Source organism: Rattus norvegicus, chromosome 14 (genome assembly GCF_036323735.1).
Source record: "Rattus norvegicus strain BN/NHsdMcwi chromosome 14, GRCr8, whole genome shotgun sequence".
NCBI classification, from domain to species: Eukaryota; Metazoa; Chordata; class Mammalia; order Rodentia; family Muridae; genus Rattus; species Rattus norvegicus.
The window spans coordinates 65,274,023-65,293,664 of NC_086032.1; positions in this window are offsets into that span (position 1 = coordinate 65,274,023).

Sequence of the window (19,642 nt, forward strand, 5' to 3'; positions counted from 1 at the left end):
TTCTTTCTCTAACTTTGAGAAGTTTTCTGGTAAAGTATTGCTAAATGGTCTGTTTCATTTGATTTTATGTCTGCCCCTTCCTATATAATATGAATTCTCAGATTTGGCCTCAAGGTGACCCATATTTCTTGAAAGTTCTACTCATGCTTCATAATGGCATTTCTTTTGTGTGCCTGTATTATTATTTTGCCTTTGACCTTCATGTCTGAAATTTATACCTCTACATGGTCTTGTCTCTTAATGGTAATGTCTGCTATTGTTTTATTTCATCCACCATCTCCTTCATATCAGATATTTCTGTTTGTGTTTTCAATGTTTCAGTCTCCCTGCTAGACCCACCCCCCTTTTTTGATGTTCATCTCAAGAGTTTTACTCAGTTTGGAGATTGTCTTCTCTGGGTCTTAGGTATATTTTCTTAATTCATGAATCTATTTGTTTGGATATTCTATACAATCATTAATTTTTTAAAAGACAGTTCTTTCCCAGAAATTTCATCTATCATTTCAATAGCTTTGAATTCCATTAGAAAGGAATTGATAAGTAAGGGATGGGTCATGGATGGTGGTTATATCATATTCTTGGTGTTTGTCACGTTTTGACTTTCTGTTAGACTGTGATTGTCTTGCAGTTTTGACTCCTCATTTTTCCAAGTCTATTTGGATGTTTGTTTTTCTGGTTCCTTAGAGAAGTATGGCGTTTGGTTCAGCTATAGGGGCAGATGAAACTCAGTGTTGACTGTCAAATGGAATTGCGTGGTAATCTCATGTTGGCTGCTGGGTGTGTGACAATAAGACAAATTTGCAAGATACATTCTTGGACCCAAGGCAGCAAGATGGTGTTAAAACCTTGTTCACCCATTTTATTTTTACCCTCCTGGGGACAGAAAACAAAAAAATCAGATCCACCAAAGCACTGTGTTGTACAGTGTTTAGTACCAAAGACCCCAAGTATCATCTGGAATCACAGTGGCATAGTTTACTGGACCTGCAGTGACCCTCATAAGTTGAAACTCCACACCTATTCAGACCTTAGAGACCACTGGAACCAAAGTTCTTGTCTTCCAGGGACCCTAGGCATCCTGTAGCTGAAGTGCTATCCCTGTATTTATGTCTGATGTCACTGGACTGAAGGCCTAGTTGTACTGTGCACACAGAGCCTACCAGACCTGGAGGCTTAGTCCTTAGGTGACCTGACCCACTAGAAGTGAAGGCCTGATTGCATAGTCCTGACCTCATAGTACAGAGCTATGGTAATAAACCCAGCCTGGTACTACATAAAAACAGGCAGACAGGCCAGTGGTATAGAATACAATACCCAGAAAAAACTGACAAAGCTCTACCCACATTTCTTTTGACAAATGAGTCAAAAACATGTATTAGAAAAAGAGAAAATCTATTCAGCAAATGCTTTAGTAAAGACTGGACATTCATTTTCAGAAGAATGAGTTATATTCTTATCTTTCACCTGTACAGAAGTCACTTCAAAACATATCAAAGACCTTAATTTTAACACTGAAACTTCTAAATGAAAACATAGGGAATACTCTTCAAGACACAGAGGGAGGCTAAAACTCTCTGAATAGAACTTTAGAAGCACAAGAACTAGCTTCAAGTATCAATAGATGGGATGACATGAAATTAAATTTTTTTCTGCACAGTTAAGAAAACTATAATCAGAGCAGGCAGACAGGTTACAGAATGGGAGAAGATATCTACCAACTATACTTCAGACAAGAGACTAATGTCCAGAATTTATAAAGCATTGTAGAAATAAATACCAAGGAAGACACTCAAACAAAACTGCCACTCAACAAATGGACTAGTGAATCGAACTTCTTTTTTTTTTGAACAAACACAAATGTTCAGTAAATGATCTTTAAAGGCATTCAATATACTTAGCCATCAGGGAACTATGCATTAAAAGTACCTTGAGATATCACCTCATCCCAGTCAGATAGCTATCATCAACGAATATGTTAAGGGCAGGGAAGGATGTGGGGAAAGAGGAATCTTAATTACTACTGGTGAGAGCCCAACTTAATATAGCAGCCTTCAAGGAAATCAGTATACAGGTTCACCAAAACATTTAAAACAGAATAACAGTACAACTCTGCTAGTACACTCCTAGGCATATACCCAGAGAACCCCACACCCAACTGGAGGGATAGTTGCACACCCACATTCTTAGTTGCTCTAATTACCATAGCAAACTCCATAGGGAGTTTATCTAGCCATCCATCAGCACATGAATGGTGAATGAAAATGGAGCAATATATAAAACGAAATAGTATTTAGCTCTAAAGAAAATGAAATCACAAAATGTATAGAATATGGCTAGAGTTAGAATGTATAATGACAGATCTTATCTAATATCAGGAAGAAAGAAATGCATGCTCTCACTTATATGCAGATCCTAGCATATTGTGTGTGTGTGTGTGTGTGTGTGTGTGTGTGTGTGTGTGTAAGCATGTGTAGTGCAACATATAGAAAAGAGAACAGTGATATTAGGTAATAAGGAGAAATGAAATCAGGTCAAGAACACATGCGTCAAGAAAGAAAACAAAGCTATTTGTTTTATAGTTTTAACTCTTGGGGGTTTTCCTTTTTTGTGATGGATCCATGAATTCATGGTAGAAGTATAAAGTCCTAAGCAAAGTTCCATGGTTTCAGAATAGCAGTTCTGTCTGTACAGAGTCCACTGAGATTGGCTTTTCAATGTATAGAGTTAGGCAACAGAGAAGTGGCTGTGTTAATGCAGCTTGTAAGTAAGTTCATTACTACAAGGAGTTTTCTTTTCAATGTTCAGAAAGCAGCTTCATTTTTGTTTTTCATTCCTGTACTGTCTGTTTTTGTGTGTCAACTTGACACAAGCTGGAGTTATCGAAGAGAAAGGTGCCTTTGTTGAGGAAATACCTCCATGAGATACACCTGTAAGGCATTTTCTCAATTAGTGATCAAAGGGGGAGGGCACTGTGGGTGGTGCCATCCCTAGGCTGGTAGTCTTGGGTTTTATAAGAAAGCAAGCTGAGAAAGCAACAAGAAGCAAGCCAGTAAGTAACAAACCTCCATGGCCTCTACATCAGCTTCTGCCTCCTGACCTGCCTGAGTTCCAGTCCTGACTTCCTTTGGTGATAAACAATGATGTGGAAGTGAAAGCTGAATAAACCTTTTCCTCTACAACTTGCTTCTTGGCCATGATGTCCCCTTCCCTTGTTAATGACCCATAGTTACTTCACTAATGTCTTTAAAATGCATTTGTTAAATTTCTTCTTATATCCTTAACTTTTATAGATATAAATGGGAAATTGTCTACTATATCCTCTTATTGGTTTAGAAATAGTCTACAGAAGACCATTCTTTTATTTCTTGTCAGTGTTTCTAGAAATGTTGTCCAACTATCCAAGTTGTCCCAATATTTTGTTGGTAGAATATTGAAAAATCCTTCAATTGTATTGCTTGGAAACTGAGTTGCATTTTCTATTGCTTTTCAGTTCTCATGCCTTACTAATTTATCTTGACACACTACAAAATACCAACACTTCAGCTGGATATTTGCCTTGTACTTCTGTTTTAAGGAATTCTAAGCTTTTATCACAGTAGGAAAGGTATACGATATATAACTTTTATTAAGAAGAAAGTTTCAGTTGATTTAAGAGACTATTTTGGTAGATGTGCCAAAGACCAGCCTTGGCACCAGAGGGAAAACTGAGGTAGGCAGCTAATAAGAGGTCAGTATTGGGATCATCTGACAGGGGTGGATCCAGATACCTACAGGGGTTGCTACTAAAGGCAGCCAGTGATTAGAGGGGTTACTCAGCAGACATTTTGTCTGAGGGAATAAAGCTTAATTTACTTGGGCTGGCACTCCCTGTGGCCAGAGGAAAAACTATGAAGTCTTTTAACTCCTTGGTGCCAGTGAGAAAGAGAAGGAAAGAGAGAAAATTAACATGTACACACATCCAAACACACACACACATGGCAGAGTCCAATAAACATACATGCATACATACATACATGCACACAGACCTACAGACAGACATATACACATTCGCACAGAATGGTTAGAGCAAAGGTCCAGCAAGCAGGGCCAAGCACTTCACACATATATACATAAATACACACAATTAGTGGATGGAGCAGGCTGCAACACACCCCCAGAAAAGCATACATACATACATACATACATACATACATACATACACACACATAGTTGACAAGTAGAAGGAACAATATTTCAGCCTGCATTCACGCAAACCTTACCCCCACACACACATGTGCACATATATGCACACACATAGTTGATGAATTGGGAGAACCAGTTTTCCAGCCCACATTCACACAAACCTTACACATATGCAGAGCTGATGGATGCTCCAACGCTCATCCTTTATTCTTTCGTCCATAACTTCCATATCCCAGCAAAATCTTTCAAGCAGTATAAAATTACAATGTGATTACATTTTAGCTTTCTTCTACTGAATGCTTATAAAAACAATGTATTTTCCAATACCTTTACAGGAAATAACATTACATAGTGCAGATAAAGAAAACAAATTATTCCCCAAACCCACGTACATATGTAACTAAGCAACCTGATATAGATTATCAAAGTGTAAGCAACCAAGGTAGTTTTCTCAGCCAGTTTCTCTTCCTGGCAGGCAGCAGTTTGCAGTTACAAAGAAAGGAGTAATTATTTTATTATTTATCTTTAAAGGTAATCTTGTAAAAATCTTTAAAAAACCACAAATCTAAACTTTTATATAAAAATCAGTCATATCTACCTTAAATCCTCAAAATGCATATCTACTCATCAGCAATTCTTAAAGCTTCCTAGCTTAACTAATAAGAGTATGTGTGCCTTTCTGAACTTCAGATTGTTCCCTAAGATTTTCTACATCAGAGCCAGTAGTAAAAACATCTCAACCTAGCTTCACTAACAATTCTATTTTTCCAAATGTTTTCTAAGGGTGGTGGTCATTGCTGACAATCTATGTCTCTAAGTTCTTCCCTAAGGTGGTGATTGAACCATTAATCTGCTCCAACAGCAATACCTGAAAGAGATCAAGCATTATTATTGGGAGTGCCAGAGCGCCCGCCCAGTGAGGGGCTGGAAGCCCCCTTAGAGCTTTCATACAGCTCTTAGATTAAGAAGAATGTGAGGGCAGCAAGCAGAGCAGAACTCCTTGGCAGCATGAAGTATTCAGGACACATGGTCCTCGGGGTTCTGCCACACCAAGGCTCACCCATGTGGCTGTGGTAACCTGTGGGCTGCATTCCACGAGTTCTAAAGGTTATTTGTCATTTCTCCTGCCAGGCCCTAGGCAAAGATGAAAATGTTAACACAGGAAGTGGTGAACAAGTTAGAAACGGTAAGGTTTGGCACTGAAGGATGAGGCTGTGAAGAATTCCAGTTTGCACATGGAATGGACGGTCCCAAGTCAATCTGAAAGATTCAAAGAGCCATCTGCTTCTAAACCATAAAGAAAAGATGTCATTTCCAAAAACCTAGGAAGGCTGGGCTTTGGCCGGGGACTCCATCAGGTCAGAGGTGTAAAAATGGCCGTCTCAAGACTTTTCTAGTCTTAAAGTAGCTATCATTGAAGAGAGAGTGGGAGTGATGGAATAAAGAAATTAAAGAAATTAGTCTTGTCCAAGAACATTGATAAACATTAGCAGCACGCTGCTCTCTAAGTATGAGCAGATATACCAGAAACATTTTAGCTGTTGTAGAGAATTTACTGTTAGGGAGTCTGAACCTCATCTGAGAAAAGCCTACGTCTTTTCACTGTATCTTAGGACACTTCCTATGCCAAAGGTGATCTGTATAAGCTGTATACTCTCAGGGAGGGTGAAGTCTCCAATATTCCTGTTAGACATAGCAAAAATGGATAATAAACTGGAGAAGATAACCTTGGAAGAACTCAGGATTATAAAGATAATGAATAAAGATAAATGCATTAAAATAGAATTTCGGATGTGCAGTTCAGAATTAAGGTTTATTTCCGTAGCCTGCCCTCAGTCGTGAGGGTGGACCTTCTTAATATAGGTCTGTGACTGTTCAGATGCTTACTGAGCGTACCCACAGTTCCCTTTCTGTATACAGTGTGTGCATAGTTCCTCTGTTCCTATCATACCACCGCACATTATGTACAGGGGACGGGGGAGTGATCTTTTCAGTTCATAGGCTGCTGCAATGTGAGCAGCCATTCCCAGATTCAAAGGAGTAGTTTTCTGAGAATCCTGAATATCAAGCTTGTTTTAATGCAGGTTGAACCTCTGGATCGCCACCTTCTGGAAGGTATGATCTTGCTGTAGACATGGAAGAGTAAATTATGTATTTGATGACTTTATGTAGAGATGATGACAGTAGCCACAATAGGCATAGATTTAACACACGTCATTTTCTTCCTCACTGATGGGAGAATGCTTTGCTCATCCTGCTGTTAGCTAGGGAGCCATATGACTGAGTTCTGGAATGAGAATACAAGTGTACTTCTTAAAGACCTGGCCATCACCTCTCCTGCAGAAGCCTCCATGTTTAATCTCTCCCTTACAAGATTGCAGAAGTTTGGTATAGACAAAGCTCACTGAATCAATGCAAAAACTGGCACAAAGAAAATACCACCCCAGCTGCTACTGGTTGGTCTAGAGTGAGCAGTAAATGTTTTTTGAACTAAAATGAGGTTCTACTCTTTATTTCTTATTGCAGAATAACTTAGCCTAATCAATCAGCTGTCCTTTTTGGGTTATTCTTACTGGCTTGCATGTTTTTGGTACTATTGCCCTACTTTGAAAATTTCTTTTTTCTGGCCTCAGAGACTCCAGCCCATTTCTCTTTTCCCTGCCGCTTTGTGGTAGTCTTCTATCAAAGTCTCTACTTCCTCTCCCCATAAACTCCAGACCAATTATTTCTTCCTCTGTCTGTATTTTATTTGAAAGAACAGCATTTACAATGATTGGCCATCTTTCTCTTTGGTTTTCTTATACCATATTGTTTTTTTCCCCTTAGTCCTGCTTGCTGGCTTCAGTTCTCCATTAGGTCTCAGTACATAGGAGGAATTCAAATGTCAGACTTAATATCCATGGCTACTTCAGTCATAGGGAGTACTGTAGTTTACACATTTACATTAATAAAACCCAAATCTGTGCACTTGACTGTAATTTGAGAGGCTAGGTATGGTTTTGAGTAGCTATAATTCCTGTCCTTGGGAGGTAAAGGAAAGAGGAAGTGTGGCTATCCACAGTTACACAGAGTTCAAGACCAGGCAGGCCTACATATGTCTCTGCCTCTAAAACAAAACAAAACAAAACAAAACAACAACAAAACAAAACAAAACAAAACAAAACAACAACAACAACAAGATAAAAACGCTAACCTGGGCACAAGATTCATATATTCAGTTGTCTCATTCTATGCGAATGTGTTGGGTGTTATCATTTGAAGATCAAATATCTCCTACAGGCACTTGGTCCCTAGCTAGTGATGCTTTTTTGAGAGTTTGGGAACTGAAGCCTAAATGGGAGAAGTGGGTTATTGGCAGAGGGGCCTTGATGGCTATATACAGCTAAGCCCTGCTTTTGACAGAGATCTCTCTGCCTCCTTATTCATAGAGATACAGCGGGTTACAATTTTCACCATCTTTCAGACTCCCAACTACCCTGTGTCTCACATGTCATGAAAACAAAAGCTCTGGTCGTGTTTCCTGTCCAGTATTTGGTTGTTACAATGAGAAAAGTAAGGGATGCAGAAACCTAATTTATATCGTGAGCATAACATAAACATAGCAGAACTATAAAGCCCCTTTGGCTCTGCTTTCTTCCCCACTAAGTTTTTCTCTCCCATAATGTCATCATTATTAATATCCTCAATGCCTAAACCTAGAATTCCTTTACACTTCCTTTTTTCCCCTTACAAACGTTACTCCATGACAAGACCTTACCATGATCATTTAAGCAGGCATAATTCAAGCCATGACCATTACTTGGGTTGAAGGTACCTCTGTGCTGCTGCTGCTGGTGCTACTGCAGTTGCAGACGTCTTTTCTCATCAGCCAGTACAACATTCCAGAACCAGAGAGCAGAGAGCACCGCCCTTCTGCTAAGGACTCATCGTAGGAATGGCAGGGGTCTACTAAAGTAACATCCAGATTACTTCAATCTCAGAGGCCTTAAGTTGTCTCCTTCCTGACTTTCCTATTACACTCTCCTCTCAGGACCCTCACACTCCGCACTCTTCTCCTTGTCTCCCAGCGATGCTGAGTTCATTTCACTTGAGGTCCTCTGGAGTACCAATCTCTTCAGATTGGACTTTCCTCTGACTCTCTGTTGCTCACCACCCAAATATCCTCATTCATAGAAGCTAATAGATAACCCACCGGTCATTTTCATACCTTTCACCAATTTTTTTTTCTTCACAGCAAAAATTTGGTATGTATTTACTATTTTCCCGTACTTGTGCCTGACTGGATCTACAGAGGTTTGACTGTATTATAAGAGTTTTTGCTTCCAGTATGTTAGATTATAACATCATTATTTATAAGCAAGTAAACCTGGATATTTAGCCTTTATTCTAAGATATATCTAGAAAGAACTGAGTGGAGTGACAGTGGCAGGAACGGAAGAGAGGTGCTAGCTTTTGTGCAGAGGAACTTAACAAAGCCATTGGATCAAATAATTACTTAATTATAGTGTGCCGGAGTCTGAATACCACCTGATTACGGCTCCACCTCAGTTTACAGCCAAGAGTCTGGCATAACCAACACTTCAAAATGCCATGGTAACATTGTTTGCTGGAGCTTGTTATCCTTGGAGGGAAAAAATTTCCCCTTTTCATTTTAGTTGCTTGGGTACCACTGGCATTAACTTGCAATCAGCTCTGTGCTCTGTGATGTTTCTATTTTCAGAGACAGCTTCACCCTTTAAGCATGTGCTGTTCACGTGGCAGAGCACATTTACTCACTCTTTGGAGACATCCCCTTGTGGGACCTTCTGTGATGGGGGCTTTGTTCTCTAGTCCCTGCTCACTTTCCTCTGCTATCTTTTCATTGCTGGGACTCAATCTTGATCCCATTCCTGCTTTTGTTCCCCAAGTGTCCTCTGAGCCCCAGTTCTGTCTTGTTGATCCAGGTTCCAGATGTTAAGTGATTTAAACAAGAAAAGCTTTCTTTATTCTGGCTTCCAGGATTATGGTGGAGAAGGCATGGTGGCTGGAAGCGGGCTAGTCAAATTGCATTAGCAGTCAGAAGACTCCATGAGAAGACCTTACCAGGATGCATAGAGCTAGGTATAAAAACAGAGCTAGGCTATAAAACCCCTAGACCCACCCTCACCAAGCCACTTTTTTGCAACCTTCTAAAGGTTCCATAATCTTCTCACACAGAGTCACTCTCTGGAAACCAAGTGCTCAAGCATATGAGCCTACAGGAGAGATATCACATGTAAATGCTGACAAATACCAAGCTATTCCTCATTATAATCCCAGAAATTCTTCAAGGTTGTTCTCTGGGCAGCTCCCACTCTGTACAAAGCCTGGACTTTAGGCTCAGTCATAGCCTATTTCTTTTGAATGAGGAGAAGGGGAACCTTTTGTTGCCAGGAGGAATTAAAATAACCGAGAAGCTTGATAGAGAGAATTCTAATCTTTCTTAATTCCCTCATTAAATTTTTTCATGAAACATATTAATGTCAGTCAGGGTATGGCCACAGGTGTCACTGAAGACTGAGCTGGTTGGGTATCTCTGGGAAAACTAGGCTGTTTCTTGCTGTCTTATGGACTTACTAACCCACTTAGCAAAAGTCCTTTTGAGGAACATAAGAGAAAGAGCTATCCCATCCTACTTCCTTGGCTTGCAGGTCCCATCATCTCTGTTTGTGGGTTGTAATCCTAATCATATTATATTAGGGGCAAGTCTTAAGGATTTCATTCTAAACTATGTAAAAGATCTTGTGCTCAAATGTGGTCACAATGTGGTAGACCTAGGGTAGAGTTAAGATTTCAATGTTGAAAGGAAACAAATACAAATTAACTCATAAATGACCCTAAATATTTTAAGAAATAATCTGTTAAAGTTTGCATAATATACTTTACATTTTTTTAACTAAACAAATGTTATGAATACCTTAGTGAGTTCCGACCCAGGAATCTTTGTTTCAGTGTTCCTTCTGTGTTCTGTAATATACTGTTCCTTTTGCTAGCTATACCCTTATCTAAGTACTATGAGTGTGTGTGTATTTTTAATTATATTTCACAGCAACCAGGTGAAATAATTTATTATCCATCCTTCCTCCTTTATGTTTGAGGAATCAGTGAAAACTGCCAGTGGTCTTCTTGAACAAACCTGAAGGAATGAAATCAACTGGAAAGACTTGGCCATCTGGATCCAAAACTGGCATAAAGAACAATATCAAAAATTTGTTTGGATTTCTGGAATGTTGAAAGACATACCTATATTGATTCCTATGCTATTTATATAATCAGTGGGTACTGAAGAAAAGTGTACATTTGAGTCAAGTGGGAAGGAAGCTGTTATAAGTTAAAGTGAAGTAGAGTGAGTGTCAAGGAGTACAAGTTTTCAACTCTAGACTGATACTTCAACCGAACATATAGGAGGAAGAACAAATTGTATGTTTCTGGGGAGTCAGAGTAATTACAACTATTCCAAGGGAGAAGGATTTATATTCAAACTATCATAGACGTTGGAAGTCATTCAGACCAGGGATTATTCATGTCATGTATTACATTATAAGTCCAAATAGAGACTTAATGTTTGTGACTCCTCCATGGAAATTCATTGCCACAAAAAAATTGTATTTGTAGGTGATACCCTTGTGACTTGATGAGGACACAAGTATAGAGGTGTCGGGAATGGGAACAGTCCTTTACAAGAAGAGGACTGAGGAGCCGGGGATATTGCTCTGTTGGCAGAGTAAAGTAGCATAAAGGAAGCCCAGAGTTTGATCCCCAGTACCATATAAACTGGGTTTAGTGGTTCATGCCTATAATCCCAACACTGGAGAGGTGGAGGCACAAGGATCGGGGTAGCTGATCCTCAGCTACATAGCAAGTTAAAGGCCAGCCTCAGCTCTACAAGACTGTCTACATAAAATAGGACAAGATCTAGCTTTCTCTTCTGTCAAGTGAGGGTACAACAAGAAGTCAGCAGTCTACACCTCTGAAGAGCTGACTCACCAGAACCTGATTGTGTTGTTACCCTGGTCTTAATATTTTTTTATTTTCCAAGATATTAAGAATAGGAAGGGGTTAGGGGGATATTTGCCTGGAAACCGGGAAAGGTAATAACTATTGAAATGTAAATAAAAAATACCCAGTTTAATAAAGATGGAGAAAAGAAAAAAATAAATGTAAAGACATTTCCATTTAAAAAAAAAGAATAAATCTTTTCTTCATAAATGTCTCATTCTTTGTAGTAGGCTGAAGAAGGGACTTTGTGACCCTGGAGATCAGGGTAGTCATGATTGTTTCTTACTATGTAAAAGCTAGAGTAACAACTGAACCACCAGGCTCTGGAGTCATTCAAACAAGGATTTAAATACCAGCTCTGCTCTTGCCTTGGGTGTAATTTAAAACCTTAGAGCTAAAGGTTCCTCAAAGGCATTTCAAATGAGGAATAAATATAGATTTCCTGTTCTATGCTCTGGAGATGAAATGAAATTACACTAAGTTTAGTAGACTCTATGGCTTAGATCCATGATCCATTAAAGGGATGGTAGGTAGGAAGTTTGTGGGACTGGTGGATACTTTGTTTTGTAACTTCATGAAGCCTGTCTGTGGTGTATTGGAATCTGCTACTGAACAACCTGGAACCTATCAGCTATTCCAAGTACCATTACCTTAAAATACCAAGCATCAGTGGTGTTTAGATATGGAATCACTCACCTCTTTCCCAAGAGTGATAGAAGAAGGCCTCACAAGAAATCAGGAGTCACTAATTTTTGCTTTTCTTTCAAACTCAGAGATTCTTGAGCCTACTGCCAAGGTATTTGTCATCATGATAGCAAACGGTGGCAGTTCACTTTTAATTTTCTCTAAGCTGAGTAATCAAAGGAGTACCAAGTGCCATTTCTGCCTCACAGATCATTCCTATATTTCACCAGGAGCAACCTGTCACCAAGTAAGTGCGTTAGAATGGGGCCTCCCTCTTGCTTGGGAAGAGGCTTCAGCACAGGGTTCCTCCCATTCTAGAATCTGGCAGAAAATCTGACCTTGGCAGCTTTGCTTTGCTCTGTAGATGGGAAAATGATTAGCATACAGTTTGAGTCACTTACAGTTTCTACTGTTCACTGGGCACCATTTAAATGGAAATCACTTGCATAACTGAATTTCCTCTTCTTCCACACTGTGTGGGGAGCTCCTTATTGTAAGTTATTCCATAAGGTGAATTATCTTAATGGATTCAGCGTGTATGAAAAATTAACAGATGTTTGTGGAATTCTAAATCTATTTGGCTTTGTTTAAAGATATGATTTAAGCTCATCTGTCTTCAAATCACTTCTAAATTATTTAAATAAAGAGTCAACCACAGCTTGGTACTAACAGAAGGCGCTGCCCAGAGAAAGTATATGTATGCCAAATTGTGTTTTAATTTGTTCAAAGAAATAGCTGATTTTCATTGTTTGAGGCATTTTACATTTCTAAAGGATGGCCAGGGCCTACTCCTAGGCTGAAATTTTCTGAAGCTTCTAGAAAATTGGGGGAATGAAATTGCCAGCAGGAGTGTGTTCTATATTAGGAAATGTGCATTCTGGCAGATGTTCTAGGGAATGCTACCTGAGTGTAGAGAGCCATTTAGGACTATTCACATTTAAATCTCTGATTTTAGCTGAACAACACGGAGGAGCAATAAACCCATTTGTAGCATTTATGCTTGGCTGAAGCCAGAGGAAATGCAGGTTTGACACGATCTACTCGTGTTGTTAGATACTATGTATTTGCAAATGGGTCATTGTTCAAATGTATTTGCAATAATGTAAGTATAACTTCGAACTGAATAACTTAATGGAGATAATGATAACATATGGCATATATCCATTGCAGAATATTTATTGTATTATAGTATAATTCAGACAGAAGACTGCAGGATTGGTAGGACCTTCCCTTGGTTACATAGGGAAGTAAGATATATGTAGTGCTATTATGGATTGATGGAGTCAAAGTACCCATCTATCATCGAAAATACATTTGGTAGTTTTTCTATAGAAATTTCTGAACCATGTAATTCATTTAGTTACTTCTTAAACCTGCCCAAATTCAAAAATAAAAAAAAAGTAAAAAATAAAAAATAAAAAAGGACTCCAGTGCAATTTGACTACAACTGGGTACTTTACCTTGAACCTCTTGATAATAATAGACTACTAGGTACTCATGAAATCCACATTTCATCAGTTAGAATATTAAACTTTCTCCTTGAACTAAATTGAAATACTTCTATGCTACTTTGAGGTTATCAGTGATTTAATTGTTGTAGTTAGTGTGTTGTGGAAGGGATGATAAATGTAATTACATTATTACTAAAATTGAGTCTCTATTTAAAAGAACACATGGTATTAGAGTAAAAACAAATTTCAGATCTCATTTTGGTTTATCTCCTTCATTTGCTAGATAAGGAATAAACTTGTATAAAGTCAAACCATTAATTACTTAATCAGAAAATATATCTTACAGAGTGCAGATTAATTAGTATGATGATTAATTGTAGCAAAATTGTAGCAAAAATAAGACCTATCAGTTTTTTTCTGATAGTATTCCATTATTCCTATCAGCTCTGTACTTGTATAATTTTACTGAAATATTAAATTACAAATAAGTGATCATGGTGTCCATCGTAAAGTCCCATTCACTTTATGAAGCATTATATACAGGGGCTCCCCTCCCAGGGATGCCCAATAAGGCAATCCTCTGCTACATATCCAGCTGGAGTCTGTGTACTCTTTGATTGGTGGTTTAGTCCTTGGGCACTTTGTGGGACCTGTGGTTGTTCATCCTGTCGGGTTGCAAACTCCTTCAGCTCCTTCAGTCCATGCCCTAACTTCCTCTTTGGGGTCCCTGCACTCAGTCTGATGTTTGGCTGTGCACATCCGCATCTGTATTGGTCAGACTCTGGCAGAGCCTCTCAGGGGATGCTATACCAGGCTCCTGTCAGCAAGCACTTCTTGGCGTCAGAAATAGTGTCTGGGTTTGGTGTCTGCAGATGGGATGGATCCCTAGGTGAGGCAGTCTCTGGATGATCTTTCCTTCAGTCTCAGCTCCACTCTTTGTCCCTTCCCTTCTGAGACAATTTTCTTCTACCATCTGAGCATCCACATTTTGATGTGATCTTTCTTCTTGAGTTTCATACGGTCTGTGAGTTGTATCTTGAGTACCTGAGCTTCTTTTTGGATAAGATTCACTTATCAGTGAGTGCATACCATATGTGTTCTTTTGTGACTGGGTTACCTCAGGATGATATTTTCAAGTTCTGTCCATTTGCCTATGAATTTCATGAAGTCATTGTTTTTAATAGCTGAGTAGTACTCCATTGTGTAAATGAACCACATTTTCTGTATCCATTCCTCTGTTGAGGGACATCTGAGTTCTTTTCAGCTTCTGGCTATTATAAATAAGGCTGCTATGTTTTGGATATATAACCAGGAGTGGTATAGCTGGGTCTTCAGAGAGAACTATTTCCAATTTTATGAGGAACCGCGAGACTGATTTCCAGAGTGATTGTACTGTTTGCAATTTCACCAGCAATGGAGGAGTGTTCTTTCTCCACATCCTTGCCAGCATCTTCTGTCACCTGAGTTTTTGATCTTAGCCATTCTGACTGGTGTAAGGTGAAATCTTAGTGTCATTTTAATTTGAACATTTCTTTGTTTCCTTACACATTTTCACTTAGCAACAATTGGCTAAACCTCAGACTTTAGGACCTTATTAAGTTTCATTGAGCAGGCATGGCCACTTTTTAATTTCATCTCCCTCTCGCCTCTACAGAGGATGAGCTATAGGGCTGGGAATTTTCAAGTTTCTTCTGATGGCTGTGTCTTTAGAGTGACACCACCTTCACTCCTCAACCCCATTGCTTCTCGGCCAGGGTTGGGGGGTTATTTGGTTCTCTGGAATCTAATTTCTTGAGTTCTTTGTATATTTTGGATGTTAGCTCTCTATTGGATGTTGGGTTGGTAAAGATCTTTTTCCAATCTGTTGGTTGCCATTTTGTCTTGTTGACAGTGTCCTTTGCCTTACGTAAGCTTTTCAATTTTATGAGGTTCCATTTGTCAATTGTTGATCTTAGAGAATAAGTCATTGGTGTTTTATTCAGGAAATTTTACCCTGTGGCAATGTGTCTGAGATACTTTCCCACTTTCTCTTCTATTAGATTAATCATACCTGGTTTTATGTGGAGGTCCTTGATCGGAGTTGATTATATATATATATATATATATATATATATATATATATATATATATATATATAGGTTTTCTTTCATTTACCTTGCTCTGTGAGAAAATATAGAGGGAACAAAAGTCTTACTCAAAGACAGGCATTATCCTAGATTCCCCACATATCTGTCACTCTTGTGCTTCATAGTTAATTCATAAATAAATTGATCCTCCCCCATGATTTATTTATCCACTTTATGTGTTGGATGTGAAAGTCAATCTTAGGAAGGAAAAAGTGAGCTGGGGAACGCGGAACCAACCACAAGCTCCTGCGACTCTTCGAAGAGTCCTGATCTGCCACAACTGGCATTAGATCTAAGATGGCTCCCAGAACATCAGTGAGAAAGCAAAAAGTAACCTAGGTCACAGCAATGGCTGCTTCCTCCACAACCCCTCCCCATACGTACACTCCTTATGAGTTATCCCATTAGGCAGGGCTTTCATTGGGTCCTAGTGATGGTGTGGAGAGATATGACTGCCTGAGGATTTAGGGGGTTGGGATTGACTCGAATTCTGTATATAAGCTTATGTGCTGGACATTAAACTCAAGTCTACCTTGATGCTGGTCTCTAGAATCTGATTTGCTAGGATTTGTCATGTGTTTCTATCATCTCTTAGTCCTGTTCCCACAAGTTTACATCCTTATCAAAGACCCACCTCTCTTCTCCCTTCCCAGTCTTGCCCTTACAAATCCATACTCCCAGTACTCTCTCCCTATCTCCCCAAAGAAGGGGAAGTCCTATCGGGGTACCACCTAGTCTGGGATGTTCAGTTCCAGAAGAACCAGCACATCACCTCCCACTGAGGCCCAACCGGGCAGTCTAGAGAGGGGAAAGGGATCTAATGGCAGGTAAGAGAGTTAAAGACAGCCCCCACTCTGTTTGTTAGGGAACCCAAAAGAATTGATCCTTTTTTATGGATAGATGTTTACATGTTTTATATCTAACTTTCTCCTTGATCCCTGTCATCATTTTTGCAATGGTAACCTAATGACTACTTTCATGATCTTATACTGTGTATCTGAAAATGATTGTTCTGTGTTAGATGGTCTGGTTGTGCTGAACTGTGTATGACTCCTACGTAGTTGCTATTTTTTTGTATTTTTTGGTAATTGCATGAAATGTTCTCTGTTCATTCCCTGCTTTTAATTCATTTGTGTAACAAATATTCACCAGGGCTTAGTGCATCACAAGCTTTATTCTAAATAGGGATTGATAAACTATGGCCCAACTTGGTTGGTTTGATTTAAGAAAAGAAAGGACCATTGTGATGAAATTCATCTACTAGAAGGTTCACCCTGCCTAAGGCTACAACTTGAAGATTTTAGTATAGCTAGTTGTGTAATTGTCATGTATTTGTCAGTGTTCTCTAGAGGAATAGAAGTGATAGAATGAGAACACACATTACTTATTAAATAATGTTGAAATAGCAAGAGCAGCGGTCTCACTCTTGAGAAGTCAAGAATCTAATAGCTATTCCATCCATGAGGCTAGATGGTTTTCTATCAAGCCTCTTGTCCTTGTTCAGTGATGCAATCCTGGAAAAGCTCATCCTTATATTAGAGTAAGAATAGGCAACATCGACAACAGGGTAGATCAACTGGATAGCAAAAGGGAAGGCCAAGAGAACAGAGGATGAATAATGGTTTGCTATGCCCATTTGATCTGGGCTGCCATTAGGTACTGCCGATATTTGGCATGAGTCTTCCCACATCAATTAAAGCAATCAGGAAATTCTCGGCTATGGCTTTCTACTCTAATTGTGGTTGCTTGGCATTAAAATAAAACATCACATATCACAACTCTCTATTTTGGTTCATTTTATCACTCCCAAAGGAACCCTCTTCTTTATTATCCCTTCCCATTTCCCCATGTCCCTGTATTTTGCTTTTGAATTCATCCCTTATGAACCTTTTGTAAAACTGTGCTCATGAGTATAGTTTTTTATAACTTGCTCCTTTTTTATGTAGTACACTATACTTAAAATTCATTAATGCTGTACTGTGAGTTACTATATTATTCTTTTTTATTGACAAAATATTCCGTTATATATTTTGGCTGTCTTTAACTCTCTTACCTGCCCTACCAGCTCCTCCAAGATCCTCCCCAACTTCCCTCCCATCCAAATCCATACCATCTGTCTCTCATTAAGAAATAAGCAGAAATCTAAAGAATAACAATAAAATAAGTTAAAATCAAAACAAAGATTAAACAAACCCAGAATTAGACAAAACAAGATTTTCAGATTTTTAAATGTGACTACACAGTGATTTTTTATTTTTTTGAGGGGTTGGGGATTTCTACGCAGGATTTTTTGTTTGTTTTGGTTTTTTTTTTGTTGTTGTTGTTTTGTTTTTTGGTTTTTTTTTTTTAATAGCCCTGGATGTTCAGGAACTAGTTCTGTAGACTAGGCTGTCTCAAACATACAGAGATCCACCTGGGTCTGCCTCTTTGGCTGCCTGAGTGCTGGGATTAAAGGTGTGTGCCACCATTTGGTTGGTATCCCTTGTGAGAGCTCCCTTCTTACCTTTAATTTCTTAATTGGATCTTCTCTCTCTTCCATTTTGATGTTTTGATTGAGAGTTTGCCAATATTTTTATTTTTGTTTTTAAAAGGACCATTTGTTTTCATTTACTCTTTTTAATGTTTTTCTATCTTAATTGTAATTGTTTCTTTCCATCTACCGATTTAGAATTTGGTTCATTTTTATTTTCTGTTTTCTTTGGTACTAAGGCACGTTGCTAAATATTTGATTTATGGAATTTTTAGTGTAGGTATTTATAAATAAAAACTCACCTCTGAGGACTACCTCCGTTTTGTAGCATAGGTTTTGTCATGTGGTATTTTAATTTTTATTCAATTCTTAGACTCTTTAGATTTTTCTCTGTGATGTATTTGATGCATCACTTACCATTTAACAGTGTCTCCTTAAGTCCCCATGACTTTGTGTGTGTACTGGGCTTTCTCAGCTACTGATTTTTAATTTTATTTCACTGTGTTCAGATAGAATGTAAAAATTATTTTAGGTTTTCCTACTTTTTAAGACTCACATTGCAGCATATAGATTTAATTTGAGAGATTCTACTTTATCTTTGATACTTTTTATATCAAATGTTTCACAGTTCAATTTGTGTCAGGCTGATAACACCTACTGGTGAGAGTCAGATACTGAAATTAACCTGCTAGGATTGTGTTGCGTTTCATCCATGTTGTAACATCTGGTAGTGTTCATCCATTCAATGAATGTACCTGCATTGTGTTCAATGCCTGCATATTTACGATTGTAATAACTTCTTGAGGGATTGTTTTAGAATCTACATGAAGTAGTTGACATTATTTTATTTATTTTTTTTTGATAGTGAATTTTTTCTTTTCTTTTTATTTTTTTCATCTTTATTAACTTGGGTATTTCTTATTTACATTTCGATTGTTATTCCCTTTCCCGGTTTCCTGGCCAACATCCCCCTAACCCCTGCCCCTCCCCTTCTCGTGGGTGTTCCCCTCCCATCCTCCCTCCCATTACTGCCCTCCCCCCAACAATCACGTTCACTGGGGGTTCAGTCTTGGCAGGACCAAGGGCTTCCCCTTCCACTGGTTCCCTTACTAGGCTATTCATTGCTACCTATGAGGTCAGAGTCCAGGGTCAGTCCATGTATAGTCTTTGGGTAGTGGCTTAGTCCCTGGAAGCTCTGGTTGGTTGGCATTGTTGTTCATACTGGGTCTCAAGCCCCTTCAAGCTCTTCCAGTCCTTTCCTGGCCAGCATTTGCTGTCACCTGAGTTTTTTATCTTAGCCATTCTCACTGGTGTGAGGTGAAATCTCAGGGTTATTTTGATTTGCATTTCCCTTATGACTAAAGATGTTGAACATTTCTTTAGGTGTTTCTCAGCCATTCGGTACTCTTTGTTTAGCTCTGAACCCCAGTTTTTAATAGGATCATTTGTCTCCCTTCAGTCTAACTTCTTGAGTTCTCTGTTTATTTTGGATATAAGCCCTCTATCAGTTGTAAGATTGCTAAAGATCTTTTCCCAATCTGTTGGTTGCTGTTTTGTCCTAACAACAGTCTCCTTTGCCTTACAGAAGCTTTGCAGTTTTATGAGATCCCATTTGTTGATTCTTGATCTTAGAGCATAAGTCATTGTTGTTTTTTTCAGGTGCCATGTGTTCGAGATGCTTCCCCACTTTTTCTTCTATTAGTTTGAGTGTA